This window comes from Gracilinanus agilis, chromosome 1 (genome assembly GCF_016433145.1).
Source record: "Gracilinanus agilis isolate LMUSP501 chromosome 1, AgileGrace, whole genome shotgun sequence".
NCBI classification, from domain to species: Eukaryota; Metazoa; Chordata; class Mammalia; order Didelphimorphia; family Didelphidae; genus Gracilinanus; species Gracilinanus agilis.
The window spans coordinates 84,584,160-84,601,404 of NC_058130.1; positions in this window are offsets into that span (position 1 = coordinate 84,584,160).

Here is a 17,245-nt window from a genome sequence, read left to right on the forward strand (position 1 = left end):
TTAAACAGAAAATTTGATGCCCAAACACAGAACTCAAGAGAATCACCAAAAGGTAATTAAGAAAGGGGAAGGGGGAAAGCTTTTTTAAGGGACCCAATAAGTTCAAATGATTTGTATTCCTATGAGAAAAGATGATATTGGTAACTCTTAAAAATCGTTATCATCAGGGTAGCAAGAAGAAGTATACTTAGAGGAAACAGTGACAAACCATATAGGATAAAATGTCAAATATATATATATATATAAAATAGAGGTAAAAAAGAGGATAATACTAAGAGAAATGGGAAAAGAAATAAAATGGGTAATTTTATATTTCATAAAGAAACTCAAGGGTGGGGGGAGACGGGGTGAAGACCAATACAATGGAAGGGCAAAAGAGGTTGGAGACAGTCTCCAAGAAAACTTTAATCATTACAGTGGGAAGGGTCAGAAAGATTCAAATGGAAGGAAAACCTCCAACTCCAAATTCAATCATCATCAACATCATCATCAAAAACAACATCAGCAGCAATATCAACAACATCAATGTCATCAACATCAACATCAGCATCTAACTATCTATCTTTTTCTGGCCCAGGAAAGATTTTACTGAGTGGCCTAACCTAATAGCATACTATATAGAGTACTGAATGAGAGTCAAAAGACCTAAACTCTAGGCTCGAGCACCACTATGTGTTCTTTGGGGAAACATAAAGATCCCCTTAATCCATTCTCTTCCTTTTACATAGTAGAAAGCTAAGGCCCAGAAAAGAGAAGGGATTTGGGTAAATTAGGGAAGAAATGGAACTCAAACACTGGTCTTCTGAACCTGAGGCCCATGCTTTTTCTACCACACTGTGTGCTTAGCATACAATAAATGAATAGTAACCCTTTACCCTTTTCTTCTAGTAGTTCAGACATTTTTCAGTTGTATCTATCTCTTTGTGACCCTCTTTGAGGCTTTCCTAGCAAGGATACCGAAGTGGTTTGCCATTTCCTTCTCCAGCTCATTTTACAGATGAAGAAACTGAGGCAAACAGTTAAGTAACTTGCTCAGGATCACATAACTAATAAATGACTGAGATCAGATTTGAACTCAGGAAGATGAGTCTTCCTGAGTCCCAGCTGGACACTATATTCACTGCACTGCCTAGCTCCCTTTTTGACAAGGACATAATAAAATACTTTCCCATGTGCCAGGTGAAAAGTCAAATGGTGTAACTGTGGAAATGATCATTCCCATGTATGTAGGACTTGAAGGTTCACAAAGTACTTCCTCCACCCTGTGCAACAGATAATACAGGTATTATTATAATCATTCCCATTTTTCAATTCATGAAACAGCTTCTCTAGGATGAAGTTGATAACTTACCAATAGTCACAGAGTTACTGAGACAGGATTCAAACTCAGCTCTCTTAGCAATGAGACCCATACTCTATCCCCCTCTATTAAGCTGCCTCTTAGGTAAAATCCAGATATGTTACCTGTCTATTGATTTGTGATTGGACAGAAGGGTCTGTAAGAAAGGAGCTAAGCCTACATTTCAAATACCATCAGCCACCCTGGATGCTGGACAGTTCTTTTTCCTTCATGATGCCTTATTTTCTCTCTTTGAGAACAAATGACCTCATTGTAAAGTGCCTGTAGAATTAAAGATAGCTTGTTTTCTGTAGACATAGACTGACCATATGTAAATGTTTGCCAACAATACCAGGGCTATTAGAAAACCCTTTTGGCAGCAGTTAATTAGTGATCATTCAGACAATCAGTATCATCAAAATGGTACATTACAGAAAAGAATGGCTATGGGAAATACTGTTAAGTGTCATACCCATCAATAGTATTTTCGATATGGCAAATGTCCAATTTGTAGACCATCTTACACATGGTCTTTATCAGGCAGGTGCTCAAGAACGTTAAAAAAGAAAAGACTGGGAACATATCTTCTGAGCAAATGAAATTTATTGTGAGAATACAACTCACAAGAATCATGGTCTGAAGACACATCCAACATGATCTGAAACCTGGAGCAACATTATTGACAGGTATTTATAGACAGAAAAGAGTATAATGGAAAATCATCATTCCCATTGAAATCTGAGAAGGTGGGGCAGATGAGTCTTCTTTCTCTTTAAGAGCAAGAGAGAGATCACTGATACAGTTTAAAGCATCATAAATCCACAGAAAGAACTGCTTTAGTGGCTAAATGTCCTTGTACCTGGTTTTTCTTATAAGCACAGTTACCTTAAGATATATTCTTGTCTCAGATGATCTGATTGCAAGAGCATTAAGCCTTCTCATGGAATAAATCTTTCATATTTGATACAGTTAAGATTAACATATGATTCTTTTTAGTCCTATGATTAATAATAATTATATGATTAATATTATGACTATTGGTTATTAATACTTATACTCAGTTATTCAATCAGCTAATAACTGGGATTGTCACTTATTATCAAAAGTAAGAATTTACCATATAAATATGAACGATTCAAAGGAAGCTCATTACAATCATTTTTTTCAAGAATTAGCATTAAAATTCAGAATTATGGTCAAAGGTCCTGGCTTAAATGTCCAGCTTCAACTACCTAGATACCTTCAGGCAAGTTATATTCCCTCTGAGTTTTTACATCAGTAAAATGAAAGAAGTTACATGACTTCTAAGGTCCCCTCAAGCTTTTAACCTATGATTCTACAGAAATGTTACAGAGTTGACAGAGAAATATATTTTCTATCCGCATAGTCAACATGGAACATAATTAGAGGGTCAAACTTGAAGCCAGATGGAACTAGATTCAATTCCTGCCTCATATTCAATATTAGCTATGTAATCCTGGGCAAATGACCTAGGCAACTAAGACCAGGAATTATATACAAGTTATCCATCTGCCTCAGAGAAGTGGGTTTCTACATGAGGGATTTCCTATCAGGATGAAATCACATTTGAGGACCAACTCTCAAAAAAAAATGGAAAATCATAGCACATGATTCTGTAATGCTTTGAAGTTTACAAAACTATTCAGCACAATAGCTCAGGGAGAAAGGTAATACAAATGCTATTATCCCCATTTTGCAGATGAGAAAAATTGAGACCTAAAAAAGGTTAAAATAGTCTACAGAGGGTCCCAAAGTTAGAGAACAGCACATTTCAAAAGAAATAACCCAGAATTCTTTCCACTATTTCATATTGGCCCTTTTCTGGGATCATGTGAGTCTTTCACTCATAAACACACAGTTATATTGCCAAAACAGAAAAAAATGAGAAAAATAGCCACAGCTGAAGTATTATTTTAAAAATTACAAAGTAAAACAGTGACACCAATATCAGAGACTTAAAAACAACCTTATATGTATGGTTGACATTTTAAAAGATTGTATTAAAAATGAGGGAGCTGAGGCATAGCTATATAATCAGAAATCTGGTCACAGCAATTTAAAAACATTTAGAAATCATTGCTACTAGTGTTTTCCAAATGGTCTTGGGCTATTGGCTTCCCATCATAGAACACATGGCCCTAGAAAATTCAATGAGATTTTCACAATTTTTTTTCTTTAAATGTTTCTTGTTTCAGTCACATCCTTGCTTTGATGTTAGGCCTGATTCTACAGGAAGGACTCATAAATATGATCCAGAGTTCTCACAATTGTCCTTTCCTGAGGATGCCTGACCTGTTAATTATTTCAGATACATGATCAAATGAACATGGGTCTTTTGAATTTCCAAATATAATAATAGCAGCTGACACTTAGATGGAGTTTTTATGTTTACAAAACACTTTATAGATGTTTTCTCATTTGACCCTCTCAGAAGCCAACTAGGTAGATGCTACAGATACTATCAAAACTATTTTATATAGAAGGAAATGGAGATATGGAGAGAAATGGAGAAATGACTTAATGATGGATCACACAACTAAGGAGTATAAAAGACAAGATTCAAATTCCAAAATCAAGATTGTTTACATCTTAGAGGCAACTAACTAGTGGTATAGTCAGTCCAGATTCAGAAAGTTCTGAATTCAAACCCAACCTCAGACACTTATTAGTTGTGTAATGCAAGGCAAACCCCTTAAATTCTATTTGCCTCTGTCTCCTCAACTGTGAAATGGGGATACTCATAGCACTTAACTCACAGGGTTGTTGTGAGGTTCAAATGAGATTTTTATTAAAAGTGCCCAACACATAATAGGTGCCATATAAATATTTATTCCTTCCTCTTTTTCTACCAATACTCTCTTAAAGTCTCACACACATTGAAAGTACCATAGTAGTATCAGTGAGTCAACAAATATTCATTAAGTATTGTTGTGTATTAAACAATATGCTAAGAATTTGGAACATTGAGACAGGCAAAAACAGCCCTGCTTTCAAGGAGTTTACATTTATGTGGAAAGACAGCATGTAAATTGACCTTTATAAGTTCTGAGGGTCCTTATCTCAACTCTCACTGCCTCAGAGGAGTTGGACTCCCGAATAAACAAGTTTACTTCTTCTAGAGGGTTACAGAAGAACCTTAAAGGGATTATTAGGACATAGAGGGGGGGAGTATTCTCTAATGCCAGTAGCTCAATGTTGTTCTCTTTCTAATTGTTCCCCCTAATATTAATCACTAGCTAATTAATCACCATTAAACACCAATATACTTTGTGTTTCCATTATATCATCACTACTCTTGATTACCATTGAAACCAATTAAGATTAACTATTTCTGCAGAGGAATATTTGCCAAGGAAATAAAACAAGAACAGAAATATTAACGTCTCCCACTCCTCTTCAAAACCTGTGAGCCACATCCTCTCCTATCCATCACCCCAGTCCTTAAGAAGAGTAGATACAAATGTATATCAGTTCTACATACTATGTACCCCACCAAATGTCACTCCTACTGTGGTACAGCCATTAAATGAGTCAGCAACTTAACTAACCATGGGCTAGTTCAAGCAGGTCACTCTCCTGCATCTCTCTACTACTGACTCATCCATGCTCAGAAATTTAAATGACCTCCTTAGATGGATCTTACAGCTTATCTAATTGGTTGTACACCATCAAAGGTGACTGTGATTCTAGGTAGGCATGGTTGACATAATTTCTGATATTGAATTCATTGCACTCTCTTCTAGAACCATTGGAATCACTGTACTTCCTGAATGAGCTATATACTGTTACGTGCGGAGTCTCTAAGGGATTTAGGGACAGTGCCTTTGATGCTCTAGGTTCTGTACAATTGATAGAAGAGTTCTTTCCTTTTCATATGGTAATGCTATTTTTTAATTAACCTCCAAAATGGCATTGACAATCATTTCACATATTTAAATTTCTAAAAAGACCATTCTTAAACTTGATGGATTTGATCAGAGAATCTGCGCTTTCATCTATAGGTATCCAGTAGAAAAATGGGTATTTTATTAGGCCAGGATAATCATTTTTTTAATGTCTTCAGTGATCACAATCATCAACAAATTGATAAATTCTCTAATATTTATGCTACTGAAAGATGTTTTCCTCTTGAAATAAAAATGTGCATGTGATGATATCGTGGATAATAGCTGAAATGTGTTACTTCCTAGAACTGGCTACCAAGAAAGGTACCTGGTGACTTTCAACACTCAAAAAGATAGTTGGCCTCCCTTGTGTGTATGCTCCCTCCATTGATCCAGAAGGCAGCCCTATAAACCTCAGTAGGCTGCCTTCATGTGTTGAGGCCAAAAAGATAATTATCTTATATCTGTTGACTGGGTAATAAACCTACCGCCATATTACAATGGACCCTACAAGGAGATATCAGCAGAGTCTTGTGATTACATCCCTCTGTAACTTTCTCCAGTCCTTCACCATCTCTTTGAGTAATATTTATGAGTAAATTTGCAGTGTATCTTTGTGATAAGTTTTATAAACTTCAAGACACTATCTAAATGTCAACTGTCATTGTTCTGATTATAATTTTTAGGAAGGAACATGTTGCATCAGTGGAAAAAAGACTGGCTGTAGAGTCTAGACGTAGGTTCAGATTTTGCTTCTCCTAGGTACTACCTATGCGATCTTAGGTAAATCTCTTCCCTATCCTCATCAGCAAGAAAAAAGATGGAAAAGATGGCCTCTGAGATAGCTTTCTGATTTAAATCTATTATCCTATCATTTACATAACATTTTCAGATATATAAAGTACTTTCTTCACAACAACTCTGTGACAAAAGTGTTTTAAGAATTATTATCCCTTTGTGGAAGGGGGAACAGGGTGTTGTATATAATAGATCTGTGATGTTATCAATATAGGAAGCTTCCAGTGTGGAAACTCTCTCTACCACTGTAGATCAGGAGCTTGTCTGTTACTTAGAGGCTTAGTCCTAAGATTGTGACTTGCCCACACTCACATATCTAGGTGTCTTGTATGTGTCTAGTGTGAAGCCAGACTTGACTCAGTACTTTTTGATTCCAAAATCAGTCCCTCATGCTTCCATTCATCACTATTTTAAGGATGAGGAAACTGAGATTCAAAGAGATTAAGTGATCTCCAGAGGGTCATACAGTTACTAAATGTCAAAACCAGGATCTGAACCCAGGTTTCTTGATTTCCCAGTCCAATGCTCTTTCTGTTACCCTACCCTGCCCCTCTTAGTCTAATCAAAGATATGCTAATATAATGGGAGCAGGAATCCCAAAGTCTGGTTTGAAGTGTGATTGGTTATAGAATTGGGACAAGGGCAGCCTTAGCATGGAAGCCCTTATCAGTTACTCCAACCTCATTCCCTAGCCCTACCGGCTTCATCCATAGACTTGACAATGGATTTATTTCATTTATAATTGAGGGAATTATGCCTCACCCTGTGTCAAGGCTGACTCTTCTCTTCAGAGTCAAATCTATAAAAAGATTTCTGGGAACAACCAAAAATGTATAATTAACTAGCAAGCATCCTGGTAGCAACGGGAAGCTCTCTCCAGAAGCAGGAAGAACGTCTCAAGTGGCAGCAAGTGCCATATTTTGGAAAGAAGCCCCATGTGAAAGCTTGAGAACAAGGGACTGTAAATATTCCAGAAAACCTAAAGCTCTCTGAAAGGTCAGCCATCAGCCATCATGTCAGGCTACTTTCAGTGTTGTAACTCTTACTTTGTCCTTTATTCCCTTAAGTCTCTCTTTTTTTTAAAAAAAATCCTATTTAATTACTTTTTAAGGAGAAAAATACAGAACAAAATCTTTAATTTCTAACCCAATGCCACTTTGTTTTTGTAGCCTTATCTCACACTAGTCTCTTTGGGTACTTTTTTATTCTTGCCAAAAATTAGTTCAGCGAACCCTTGGTAAGCCCCTGTTAAATACCAAGCACTTTGCCCTCCTTCACAACAGGGATCCATCTCCTTGCCTTTGCTTGCTTTCTTATGCCTGATTCAATTATGCCTCAGTTCAATTCAATAATCTTTTATTAAATGCCTGCTATTTTTGAAGTATACACTATGTGCCAGGAACACAAAAACAAAAAAAAGAGATTGTCCTCAAGGAGAGTACTTTTTTTTACTGGAGATCTACAACCTGTATACCAGTAAGTCAAAGAAAGATGTATATGCACATACAAAGCAATTCTGAAAGTGAAAATGTCATTGGCTAGAGTGGATCAGAAGTCTTATTTAGGAAGTGCCCTTTGAAAGAAGCTAAGGATTTTATGATGCAAAAATAAGGAGGCTATTAGGCATGGGTGACCACCTGCGTGGGGCTTTCATCATGTATGGAAAGGTCAAGATTTGAGGCAGGGAAGCCACCTAAGAGTTATTGCAATAATCCAAGTAAGAGGTGATGAAGACCTGAATCGGGGTGGAGGCTGTGTGTGAGACATCACCTAGTACAATAGAGATTGGGGAATGAGGACTGACAAGACTTGGCGATTTAACATCTATGAGGATTAAGGGAGAGAGAAGAGTCACAGAAAAAGACAAGGTAATGAACCTTAAAAGGACTACAAAGATGGCAAGCCCTCAGCAGAAATAGGAAAGACTAAAGGAGTGATGATGGAAGAAGTGTTTTATTTTGGACATGATGGGTTTCTTGATGCTATTAGATATCCAGGTGAGGATGTCCAGGAGGCAAATGGTGACTAGGGATTGGTATTGAGGAGAGAGTTTCTGTTTTCGGCACACATAGAAGTATATGCCTACAAAAACAGCATCTTGCCCTTGAAACTTTTCTGTGGCTTCCATGGAGTCCGGACCAGTCTATGACCACAGACCTAATAACATCCATTAAAGGAAAATAACATTTTAGAAAGTAAACACACTATATTGAGAATACAATTGAATATCCGGCTATTACACATCACAGTCATGTAAGGCACTACCAGAGGAAAATTAACAAAGGATTGAAAAAGTTACTACTTTTCTGAAAGAAACAGTTAAAAGCTATACAAAACTCAATCTGGTGAATAAGTGATAGAAAAGTGGCCATATCATATTAAAGAACAGAAGAATTATGACTTCAGATGGAGCCAGAGAAACCCGGGAAGGCTTGTATGAATGGATGAAGAACAATGACTCAACAGTCAATCGGGTCAAGTGTTTACTATGTGCCAAGCACTGTGCTGACTCCAAAGAGTTAAGAAGAGTGAGAGGAGGAGGCAGATGAGTGGCTCAGTGGCTTGAGAGCCATGCCTGGAGACAGTATCTCCTGGGTTCATATCTGCCCTCAGACACTTCCTAACTGTATGACCCTGAGTAAGTCACTTAACCTTCATTATATAGCCCTTCCCTTTCTTCTGTCTTGTAATCAATATATAATATTAATTCTAAAATGGAAGGCAAGGATTTTTTAAGTGATAGGAAAGGAAGTCCATGCACTTATAATATATGACTTCTCAGGAAGTTTAGTCACAAAAATTCAGGAAGATAACTAATAATGATGAGGGAATCAAAAGCAAAAACAAGGCAATTTATAGGTCTACAATACTTTTAAGGAACATAGCCTTTTAAAACCTGAGCCATCTGATCAAAGCTATTACCATCACGACTCCAGAAGGCGGATGATAAAACATCCTTCCTATGTCTTGGCAGAGAGGTGATGAACTATAAAAACAGATGAGACATAGTTTTTTAGACATGCTAATGTATTAATTTGTTTTGATGAATAATAACTATTTGTTTTAATGAAAGACCTTTGTGGAAGAGGCACCCGTACAATGGGACAACTGGAGTTTTGCTTTAAAGTACTGACTTTTAGAAAGTGTGATATTCACTTAGACCAATGGTGTCCAATTCAAATTTAAAAATGGGAGCCACTAGACTTTACATAAGGATGGATCCCAGCAGGCTGTACCTTGCCTTTGAAACCCACATATTAACATTCTCTGTGTTCTATTGTACTTTTATTTATTTTTGATAAATATATCCTAATTACATTTTAATCTGGTTTAGGGCTCCATGTTATGAGTCACTGCTTGTTCTCACAGCTCTGACTTATACTACTTCAGCTGTATAGAAACAGGCTGTATAGAAACAAGAATCTTAAATAGTTTTAAAAGAAAGATAGAGGAGGTGTTAGGGAGGTTATGGCACATATGGGGTAGGAGGAGAAAAGAATTGCCAACAAAACATCTTTAAAATACAGAAGAGAGCAGAAGGAAGTTCAAAAAACACAATGGTGCTATCGTGTTAAATTTAACATATACTTTTTAAAAGAGAAATGATCTAAACTTAATAGTTATTCATACGAAATCCTCTTTTTTTGTCCTTTGTATGTGACAATGTTCATGAGTTTTTATGTTTAGCAAGACAATTTTTAAAAGCTCTTAAAATGAATAATTGAGAGTTACAGCACAAGACAATTTGGTCAAATGCTTTCCTCACAGCAATCACATCAGATATGTTTTGGGAGTATTATTATGCCCAATTTTTTGGTCTAGGCAAATAACCTCATCCACAAAGGGCATTCATTGTAGAAATTTCTTTTGATGGATATCAGCAGCTCCTCAGAAATTTTGAGAGTTGCCTGAGGCACCAACTAAATTAAAGGAAAGATGATAGGAAGCCAGTTTTCTTCCAGACTCAAAAACTGATCTACTTATCAACTACACCATACTGCCTTTCCCCAATTTACAGATTAAGAAAACAAAAGCTCAGAGAAAAGAAGTGGCAACCAAAGACACAAGATTAAGTCGTATCAGTGGCAGAATTGGCATTTCAATCCAGCTTTCTTGATTCTGACTCCAGAAATCATCCCACTATTCTCTCTATTGAGGCTTTCCCACATCCTGCAAAAATGTCAGATTTCCCCTAAACAAAAAAAAAATAATAAATTTGAAAAATAAATCTTCTCTTGATCCTGCTACACCCTCTTCACTTCTTAGTCCAACTTTCAGGAAAAAAAATATTCTACCCTTGCGCTTCTGTTTCCTGATCATTTGCTCACACTACTTCAACCCTTTCAACCTACAAAACTGCTTTCTCCAAAGCTATGAATGACCTCCTCATCACCAAATCCAAAGGCCTGTTTTCTAGCCTCATTTTCCTTGGTTTCTCTGTGTCACTTGAAAATATGATTCGCGTCCATCTGCTGGGTCTACTCTCTTATCCCTCCACTTCTATTTTTAAATATATTTTATAAATAAATATATTTTATATTTTATTTTATATTTCTCTACATGCTTACACAGCTATGAAATAATCCTTTTAAGGCAGAGGTATGACCATATCATTTTCCTAATCAAAAAAAAAAAATTCCAAGCCCAGAGCACCACCAAGCATGCTGTACTGCAATATGTGTTATTTTAATTAATTTGTTTGTTTCTTTGTTACATTAAAATACCCAGTTCAGTCCTTCCCTTCCTCTTCCCCCCTCCATTAGGGAAAGAGAAAAATAATACTTAGAAAGAACATCATTCAAATAAGCATCTAATATGATCAAGATACAGCAGATAGAAATAAGGGGTATAAAGGTGACATGGGGAAGATTAAAGTCTAAAAAGGAGGAAAGGCATACAAAATTCACTATGGTTCAAAGGAAAATGAGGCACTCTCCATGACTCTGGGATAAGACACAAACACTGCAGCCTTGTATTTAAAGAGCTAAGCTCAGCTGTTTCTACACTGTCAAAGTAGTATACATATATTTAGGTGATAAAAAAAATCACTTGCACTATTTCAACAGTGGAGAAATAACTGTATTTAGCATCTAGTTAGCAAGAATAAATAGTGTAAAATCAACAATACCAAATGGCATGGTTTTCACCCACTGAGCCCGTGATTTCCTCCCTAACCTGTCCCCACATTACTCCCACCACCAGCATCAACAGTCTTACAGCATCCTGAGGGTCTGATTTTCCAGAGCCTCCCTCTCCCACTCGCTAAATTACGTACTGAGACCTCTCTTCCCATGATGCTTTTAAGAGTCAAGGTTTTTCTCCTTTGACAGAAAATTAATTTGCTTTGAAGTAGAAAATGGAGCAGTGGACAGAGCCCAGAGTCAAGAAGACCTGAGCTCAAATCTGGCTAGATTGGCAAGTCACTTAGCAGCTCTCAGACTCTGTTTCCTCATCTGTAAAATGGGTATAATAATAGCCCTTACCTGCAAGGGTCATTATGAAGATCAAATGATGTGGCTCAATGGATAGACCTTCTGGGACTGGAGCAGGAAGACCCAAGTTCAAATACGGTCTCAGACACTTACTAGTTACGTGACTCTGGAAAAATAAAATAGGGACAACTAGGTATCATAAAGGATAAAATGCCTGGCCTAGGATCAAGAGGATCTAGATTCAAGTATGGCCTCAGATGCTTCCTAGCTGTGTGACTCTGGGCAAATCACTTAACCCCCATTGCTTAGCCCTTTGTGTCTCTTCCATCTTAGAAATAACACTAAGACAGAACGTAAGAATTTTTAAAAAGTCAGAGAACATGATATTTTAAAAGCACTTTGCAAATCTTGGCATGCTATACAAATGTTAGCTGTAATTATTAATAACAATAAACTGACTTAAGTTTAATTGATTCAAAGATTCATTGTGTTCTAATCAATCTTCACACCTTAACTACTAGTCCCAGCTCTATCTAGAAGAAGGAAGGTTGGAATTAGATGCCTAGATGGGCTTCTCGCACGAAGATGCTAGAATTTCCTGTTACCAGACTATTTCCCAGTTTTCTGCCAATGCTAAAATTCCATGACAAAGGGAATAACTTGGCTATTTTAAGCCATCGACGAGGTTTGGAGTTGTTATGGTTTTGCTTTTAGGACATTCGTCGGTTACAACCATGACTTCTTTGATGTGGAGTCCCTGGTCAAGATCACCACCCCAGCCCCAATTGTGACAGGGTTCTTATGGGAAAAGCAATCTGCTTGGCAATAATCCACTTCACAAAGCAGTTTCCAAGAACACACTGGGTGGAGACAGAGAGAGACAGTTTGTCCTGGCAAGGTCAATGTGGCTTATTCTTTATTCCAAACTGTTGTCATTACGGCATAGAATGGTACCTTTACTATTTTTCTAAATAGCAGATAAGTCTATGTCTGGAAACAAAATGGAAGAAGGATAGGTACCCAACATGGGTCAGGCTGCTACCTACTTCAGAGAAGTGAGGTCTCATGAATCCCAGCTGCCCTGTGTCCTGTTATTTCTTGGCTAAAAAAAAATACATATATATGTGTGTGTGTTTAACATTATGTATATAATGCAATAATCATATACATATGTATATATATACACATATATGTATATATCCTAAATTTTAATCATGGTAGAAAAATCCAGAACCACAAAGTTCCTAGTGACCAGATGTTTCAGTCACTTGAAGGTTTCACAAGGAACTTAACTAAAGGAGTCAATAAATGACAAAGCTCCATATTTCTATAGTGGAAAATCATATCACAATCCAAAGAAGAATTTGACCTGATGTATTAGTTATTGCTAAAGAGACCTTTAGAAATTAATTAGCTAGCTTGAACACGTGGACTGATGGGGATATTATTGGGGACGTAGACACTAAATGATAACTCTAGTCCAAATATCAATAATATGGAATTAGGTCTTAATTGATGATACATGTAAAACCCAGTGGAATTGTACGTTGGCTAAGGGGGGGTTGGGGGATTTGGGGGAGAGGGAAAGAGCATGAAATATGTTACTAGGGGAAAATATTCAAAACAAAATTTTAAAAAAAGAAATTAATTAGCAATTAATTCCATTTTACAGATGAGAAAAATGAGGCCTGCAGAAATTAAGGGATTTGTCCTTTGGTTGGGTAGCAAGGCCAGGATTTGAATTTGAGCCTTCTATTACAGATCTGATGTTCTTTCCACTCTTCTACACAACTACATATTACAGCATAGTGCCTCATACTACAGCATACAGCTTCACGCACAGGGTATAATATTTCCTTTGTATGGCTACCTTTTGTAATCAGCAACTTCAATGAGTCTCTATCATACATTAATTCATAATTCAATGCTTCAATTTTAATTATAATCTTCTTCCACCAATGCACATTAAACCCCTCGTGTACCTTAGTAACTAGGATGGCATTATGGCAGGACAAATTGGATCTTATCCCGGGGTACCAAAATTAAGGGGATGTGCTTCTTCCCCATAGAAGATGCCATTCTTGTGTCCCCCTTCATGGTCTTCTTCATGATCAAAGCTGCCATTTGCAGGATCCTATCTCTGGGATCTCTCTTCCCTCTTAATCTCAAAAGAGCCACAAGTTGGACTCGCTGAAGAGTTAAGCTAGACTCTATCCTGGAGTAACATCATCTTTTGTTCTTCATGGCTCAGCAGAGTCATAATTAAGGTCAAAGTCATAGCCAACGTAGGGCAATTTGGCGACAATTTGGCCTCTGTCTAGAGGATACACATTTAGAAGGTGCCAATAATACTAATATTATTTTAGCATTACAGAAACAATGGAGCTTAAAGGCACCTTCTTAGCAAGAATAATTAGTTTAAATGGATGCCAAATGGAATTCTTCCCCAGCCCATCCTCACCCTATTCCCACCTTCTATAGGAAGCCTTCCCCAACTCCTTTTCATTCCAGCGCTTTCCCTCTATTATTTCCTATTTATCCTATGCATAGTTCATAAGCTGTATACATCTCCCCCAATAGGCTGTAAACTCCTTCAGGGAAGGGACTGTCTTTTGCTCTTTTTTGTATTTCCAGCAGCAATTGCATTTAAGAACTATTTATGGATTAAGATTGATTCCCACTTCGGGCTGATGGCCAATCTTCTGTTGACAAGCTTCTGCAAACCTAAGCAGGCTACTGTTCTAATGACAAACACCTGATTCAATTCCAGACTCAAGCCTTTCCAGCTTTCTAGGACCTGCAAAACTTGGCCTTTTCTGGGAATAATCTTTGAGGTCCTAGGTCACCTCTATACTTATTCCTGCCAAGTGGCAAGGTGTAATTTATCAGCTATCTTACCAGTGTCATTCATCTTCATTCACAGTCTATATTCCAAATAATATCCAGCTAGGATTCTCAAAGACTAAAGGAGGAAATGAGTCACATTTGCAGGCACATCCATTTAGAGTCCATAGTAGGTCAAAGAAAAGATGCTCAGGGTCAGGATGAGCCAAAAATCCCCACCAAACAATAAGACCATAAAATAAGGCTATGGATCTTGTCCAAGATTTGATGGAGGAAACACAAGTCTGATGGAAAAAAATAAAAACAATCAGTGTTGTAGAATTTGCACGTTGTTTCCAATCTTGCTGAGTTTAAAAATTCAGACATGAACTTCTAGGGTAATTAAGTGACTGTACAGGCATAGACGTGCCATGGAAATCTTCCTCTTCCTCCTTCCCCTTTTCTTCTTCCCCCTCTTCGTCGTCATTTTTTATATTCCTAAAACACTTTGAGGAGATAAAGCACTTTACTTAGGAAATCTTTGTGTCGTTAAGTATTATCGTCCATGAAATAAGTTATGATGTCCATTTTACAATGAGATAAGTGAGCTTCATAAAGGCAAAATAACTTACCCAAGGTCAGATAGCCAGTAATGTTACATCTGGGATTCAGCTCTAGCCCAGGTCTCCTGGCCCCAAAAGTAGCTTTCATTCGTTCCATTATAGGGATTATTTTATTCTTTATACTTGTACCTCCAGGGTTAAGCAGATAAAATAATTAATGAGCCAGAAATTAGTGTTACAATAGAGGGGAGATAGAGAGTCTATGAGGTGAGACTCTCTTCTAGCTCTCCCCTCCTGCTGAATATACATTCCTGAGATACTTCAAGGGGGGTGTCACCCTGAAACTGGGCGACCTGGATGGTTGTGCAGCCGCACAAGAGCTGGGGGCAAGGTTTCCCTAAAAGATGAGGTATGGGGGACCCCAATCTGATTCTGAATGAGAGCAGGGTTCACGCAAGCCTCCCACAACGTCAGCCAACTTTACAGCGGATGGTCTGGCTTCAAGATGGAGGCAGCCAGACCAAGCTGTGATTCCCCTCCCCCTCGTCTCTCAGGCACTCTGGAATACTATCTGACTAATGAATGTCTTTTATTAATATCAATATAGGGGTTAGGAAAAGGGGTGAAGGTCAGAGGGATTTTGGAGTGCCCTCTTCTCTATTTCTATGGGGTCCATCACTTGGGTGGGAACCTTTGAGGTTCCCACGCCTAAGCATCTCCCCTCGCCCCTTCTCCTTCAGTTTCTATTTCTATTTCCTATTTCTATCCTTTTCTATAATTCCAAGTCAAACTGGAATGGGTCTCTCAACAAGGTTGGATAATGGGAGAAGGAGCCTAAGAGATCGCTCCCAAAATGGAGTCCCAAAACTTAGTTGACTCGTTTGTTGAAGTCTTGCTGGGTGAGAAGCGATGGGATGCCTTTGACTAGGGAATCTGGGTTTCAATGTCCAAAGAAAGATCCTCAGGAAGCCCTCAGGACTGGATTCGAGCTGGGATGTTCTCCTCCTCCCTCTCTCAGTCCTCTGCTGCCAGAAGTCCCTCCCCTCTCCCTCTTCCTCTGGAGCATTCCCCAATCCCTCTGGTATTAACTGTCACCAACTGTTACCAACTGTCAGCCACTCCTTCTCTGGCTCCTCCTGTCCCATCCACCTTGCACAAATCCCATCCTTACACAGAGTTCCTGACACATAGTAGGTGTTTAACAAATGCTTATTGATTAACTTCCACAATACCACCTTCTTGCTATTTTTAACCAGACCAATCTATTCATCTTCACAGAGTAACAATTAATAAATGCTTGCTGATTAACTAGTCAACTGATTGACTTTCAGAGATCATAATTTCATCTGGTAATTTTTTAAATATTATATAAAGGGCAATACCATTCATCAGCTGATACGCAATGCAAGAAAACTGATGTGTCAGAAGTCACATTTCTAACAGTATTTTGAATTTTTCATCCTTAAGGCATAATCCAGGCACTAAGAGAGGATGCACACATCTCAGCAACTTATGAACCACACTCTCCTTCCTTTAACCTTGCTAAACCATACACGTGCATGCTTACACACACACACACACACACACATACATACACACATGCATGCACACACACACACACACACACACACACACACACGCAGAGTCAATTCATCTCACTGGGAAGCAGGTGCAAATCAATAGAGCTTTTGAGTCCAGTGATGCAGTAATGCCTAGTACATTGGTCATTTGAAGGTCACCTTATTAAGGTCACCTTATTTTCCCATTTTATTCAGTATTATATATTTATTGTAAATCAGAAAAAGCACATTTCTTTGTCTTCTTCAGTCCCCAGAATATTTTAAAGAAATTATTTCCAAGTTTTAAAAACTGCTTTTTTTCCCTTCATTTTTTCCATTAGAGGACCAATAAATGTGTTGTCGGGAGAATGGAAGTGCTAAAAGAGGGATTTACACTGTATAAGGGTGTTCCAACAGTCTCAGAGTAATTTTAAACTTTAATAACTAAGTATAAATGCTACAAACATAAAAAATTAAAAGGCTAATTATTTAGAATTTTAAAATATTGATAGGTTTCTTATCGTGGTCAATATAACCACCTTCTTATGCTACATATAAGTCTAGTTGACTTTCAAATTTCATTAGAAAAAAAACAACCCTTTCATTAGCTACTGCTCAGAGACTAAAAGGATTATATTTTTAATCCTAGCTTTAACAACGTGTTGAAGCATACACAACAGTTTGGATATGATCTTACAAGAAACAGTCTAATGGAGGTCAATCAGGTAATTGGGGGGTGGAGGGGCCAAGGAAAAGAAGCTTCTCTACCCATCCATCAGCCTAAGAAAATTTCATCTAGAAACTATCACATAGGCAGTGCTTAATG